The sequence below is a fragment of the Lactuca virosa genome, chromosome 5 (genome assembly GCF_052849685.1).
Source record: "Lactuca virosa cultivar CGN04683 chromosome 5, Lactuca_virosa_CGN04683_v6, whole genome shotgun sequence".
Lineage (NCBI taxonomy): Eukaryota > Viridiplantae > Streptophyta > Magnoliopsida > Asterales > Asteraceae > Lactuca > Lactuca virosa.
In genome coordinates, this window is record NC_136430.1 from 124,094,603 (window position 1) to 124,099,961 (window position 5,359).

The following is a 5,359-nucleotide window of genomic DNA, read 5'->3' on the forward strand; positions in this document are numbered from 1 at the left end:
TGCCCGAGTTTGGAATCATCACTTTAACAAGTGAGTGAATAGTTACTTTCATCTTACACGTAGATATGAAGTATTTAATATAAATTACTTGCTATGTGTGCATATTATCTGTGTTCTTGATATCTATGCTGGATGAACAAAATATACATGTTTTACTTTATTTAAGTTGTATATGTATTTTTATACTTATAAATATGTATTGGGTAGCAATGGGTGATGAGAGATAGGTGATGATAGAAAGGTGATGATAAATAGGTGATGATAGATAGGTGATGTGAGATGTGAGGAGATGTCATAACCTTGAACTGCAAAGTTGCGATGTAGTCATCTACCAGAGTATAGATGGCGACCACGGACTATTCTAGACAGTCATGTGGAAACACCAGCAGACTCATAGCCTGTAGGTGATGAATTACGAGTTCAGACGATATTGTAACTACGTATTCATGCGATGATACTCTAACCCTTACTTTGAATTACGACTTCAGGCGATGTTGTAATTAGGTATTATTGGGTGATGATACACTAACCCTTATCGGACACGTATTGGGGGAGTAATCTCCGGATCAGTACTGTATATGCGATGTAGGCGATGATTCTTAGGAAAAGTCCTTAGGAACAAACATTAAAGGAAATACGATGTAAGGAGACGAGAGGTAAATACGATGTAGGAGATAACCCTTAGGATAGATCTTTAGGGAAGATTAAATGAAGAAAATGGGGATGGGTAATCGGGTTAATTGTTTGACATGAATTATGTGAAGAACCAAATAAACTATATTATTTTAGGTTGAAAACCCTATGTACTCACCAGGTTTCCCAACCTAACCCACTCAGTTTATTTGTATCACATGTATCGATACGAAACTACATTACACTGAGAGATTAAAGGAGATGTAAATCACTAGTGTAAATAAATGTAAGGTCTGTTTATGCTTATGCTTCTGTATTGACGATGACATCCCAAATTTTTAATATAAATAAAATACATTTCTTCGGAAATGCTTTGATAATATTATTATCATGTTTTTCTAGGAACAAATTCCGCAATACTACTTTTCAAAAGGGATACTCTGATTTTTCAAATAAGCATAAATAATTTTTTTTAAAATGACCGTTAATGTGAGGATGTCACACTTGGTGGGTCATAGAATTGACATTAATGATGGAAGATGTTGTGGTTGAAGAGTATCCTTGAGTCCTCTCTCGAAATCAAGAAGTTTGTCAAAGAGTTCTGGGTAGGAAAGATAGATCTCACTTATTTTTATGGTTGCAACAATGTTACTGTATTCATCTCCGAGTTGAGATAGAATGTGCACCATGAGGTCTTCTTCTGAGATGGGGCTTTGAGCAAGAGAAAGATCATCAAGAATGGACCGCATGTCTTGGAGATAGTCAGTAATAGATATGTCTCCTTTAGGTTTTTTTCACAAGTTTGGATTTCAGAAAGATAGCACGAGACGTGGAGGTGTTGGCGTAGCTTGAATTAAGTCATTTCTAGGCTTCTCGGGCAGTATTTGCTGATGAGATGAGAGGTTGAATGGATTATGAATTGCTCCCAAGAATAGCATGGCACTGATGAGAATTTGATCTTTACCAAGCTAAGTATTCTATATTTGCTTTCTTTCCCTTTTTTTAATGAACTTGGTTGGTTGTTCATGACTGCCATCAATAAAGGTTTCAAGTTGTAATCCAATTCGGGTGGATTCAACATTCTTGCACCACACAAGAAAATTTGTGGTAGTGAGTTTAATGGAGAAGTGAGTGGAGGCGGTCAATTGAATGGCTGTTGTTTGATTCACCATCTGTAGGTCTTGAATGAATGATAGATTAGGGTTGCTGTGAGAAGAGATCGAGAATTGCTCAATGGAGCTTGTAGAGCTCTAATACCATATAAAGGTTATTGACGGGAATTGTTTTTGTATATTTACATTGAGTCTTGACGTTGACTTTTATAGCCATGGTATATAATTGAATACAAGGAAATGATATGATTGAGAACTAATACAGGAAAGTACTAAACTAATTGATTACAAGACTAATTTAAATATGAAAGTTATTTTGTAGTTGAAGTGTATCTATAATATACTATAGTTTGAATGATGAATCAATCATTTCATTTTTGTTTGATAGAAAATAGAACTAGTTAACTGACAAATAAATGATAGAAGGGTTAAAAAAAGGTTACTTCCAAGTTTTGTTTTATGTTCGACTACTTAAATTCAAAATGGAAACTAAGAAATAATGTGATCTTTTTTTGATCCCGTATTTACTGGAACTTGTTAGTTCTAAAATTTATCTCTTTATAACAAAGTTAAAAAGATAACATCTTTAAACTGAAAACTTGATTATGTCAGCAACAGTCAAGCGTTTTATAAAGAGGGCAACTAAAGCACCCCAACATATGATTAAATTTTTTGTATTGTCGTGTTTATATACTTTAAACAAATACAACTAATGTTAAGTTGTGCTATTTTATTTTTAGGTTGTTTTGAATAATAAAGCTTTCTGAGTCAGATCTGCAAAACTGTTCCCACATATACTAGAGTCTTCATTTAATAGATCCTAAGATTTGTATTTACTGAGCATCTAATAGGACAAAACATTGCAATTTTATCCCATTTAAAAAAAATCCATTGTTAGGTTGCTAAAGACGTTTTGGTTAAAAAACTGGGGATTAGTGCTTTGAATTAAGTTTACAAGATCTTGTATACGAGTTCATGGTCAACGGCTCTTTCGACAATCACTTGTTTAAAGCAAATATAAGAGCTATTATAGGGTTTGAGAAGCTCTACAAGATTACTATGGGAACTGCAGGAGTAATCGCTTACTTGCATGAAGAATGTCCTCACAAAATAGTTCATTATGATACCAAACCAAGCAATATACTCCTGGATTTTAAGTTTTGTTCAAAAGTGGTGGATTTTAGTTTAGTTAAACTATACAACAGGGATTTTCCTTAGCACCATCCTTCCACAATATCTGTGTGTATATATAGGTTCAGGTTCATTTGAGACCATGCTAATTTTTTGAGACCGTGAGACTAAATCTAAAAATAATTTTAAAATGCAAAATAAAAGGAAAAAATCCGAAAATTCTTTTTTTAATTATTATTTTCGTCACTTTAATTACCTAAAAAAAATATAAAAAATAAAAATAAATAAAAAATTTACCGTTTCTTTTTGTAAAATACGTGAAATATTCTAATAGAATATTACACTGTAAATATTCTAATGTGATTTTTAGAATGTTAGAATATTCTACTAGATTTGTCAGATATGTAGAATATTCTAGATTTGTCACATATGTAGAATATTCTAATATTCTACTAGAATAAGTAAAAAAAGGTTTTTTTTTATTTTTTTTAGTATTTTTTTATTTTTTTGGAAAATATAAATTCCGAAAATAATATTTGAAAAAAAAATTTCAAATATTTTGCATTTTTAAAATGTTTTTTTTATCTACCAAATGAGTGACTAGGATTGCGTCTCACGGTCTCACAAAATTAGGCTGTCTCACATGAACGTAACCCTATATATATATATATATATATATATATATATATATATATATATATATATATATATATATATATATATATATATATATATAGGGAAGGGTTATTTGGAAAACAAAAACCCTAAAAAAAACTCTAAAAATCATAAAAATACATAAAAAAATACTTAGAGATCACAAAACTTTTTTTTGAATTTTTTTTTAAAAAATTGCAGCTTTCTATATAAATTCGTTGATTTTTTTTAGCGAATTTTAAGAAAAAGCTGTGATTTTTTATAAAAAAAATTCAAAAAAAAGTTTTGTGATCTCTAAGTATTTTTTTATGCAATTTTTTGATTTTTAGGGTTTTTTGTTTTCCATATATATATATATATATATATATATATATATATATATATATATATATATGTATATATATATATATATATATATATATATATATATATGGAGAATTTCATGTAAACCCTTATTAAACGTCAAAATATCATATTTACCCAAAATAATTTCTAAATATCAAATTTACACTTCTTTAACGTTAAATATCATATTTGCCCAAACCTATATAGACCATATTTCCCTTACCTTCCAAATTTCAAGAACCCTTTACTCAGCATACGATGCGATCACACCAGATAATTTGGGTGTAAATATCTCAAAAGGGAAGAAAAAGGTTGAAGAATGTTCAATTAATTAATTTACAAACCACGCTTTATACATAGGTTAAAAGATACATCACATTGGTTTTTGTTCGGAGTTTATCCTTGGTGCTTCATTGTGGTTACTAAAGCTATAGGTCCTCTCTTTTACTTGGTCCATTTTACTATCAAGGGAATGATCAAAAACTAGTGATAGAGAATTTCATATAATAGGCCTTGGATGAGTATCGGATTCTAAGAGGTCCTGCGATTTAAAAAAGTAGGGTAATATGACTATGTAGTTAAGTTTTTCAATTTTAATGATTTTAAATAATAAAAAAATTTTAAAAAAATAGATTTGGGTAAATATGATATTTTAAAAATAGGTCGGGCAAATATGATATTTTGACGTTTAATAAGGGTATATACGAAATTCTTATATATATATATATATATATATATATATATATATATATATATATATATATATATAAATTAAGCGTAATTATTGTAACTTTAAACCAAACCAAACTAGTAATTCTGATAAGAACTTTAATTGAGAAGAAAGAATATTTAGAGACAATATGAAAGTTATATTACATATGAAAGTGTAACTTTAGGTGTGTTTCATCATTTACAATGGATGTGTATTTATACTACAAATTTTACGATTCATAATCTACCTATAATTGTAACTAGTTATAAATATTGACAAATTTATCATGCATCAATTATTATGTCATCCACAAATTATTTACAACACTCCCACTTGGATGACATTATTTCAAATTTAGCGTTTAACTTTTATGTACTACCTCAATAAAAACCTTACTAAAGAAAATTCAGTGGGAAAAAACGTTAGCTAAGGGAAAAAGAGTGTAGTGTATAGTTGACTCCCCCTTATTTATAAATCTGTTACATTATATTATATGCAAATGTCGCATTCCAATGTCATGGACATGTTTCCTGAAGATTGCAGTAGGAAGTGCCTTCGTAGAAGGTCTGCTACATTGTTGATGGATTGAACATATTTTATTTTAACTTGATGGTCCTTTATAAGCTCTTGAGTGTACCTGTCATGTCGCTCTTGATATATCCTTCTTTCATTTGAGTGAGACACGCTGAGTTATCTTCATAAATTAAATTTGGACCTATATCATTTTCAAGGCCACATGAAGTTAAAACTAGCTGTGTTGTCAATCTTAACC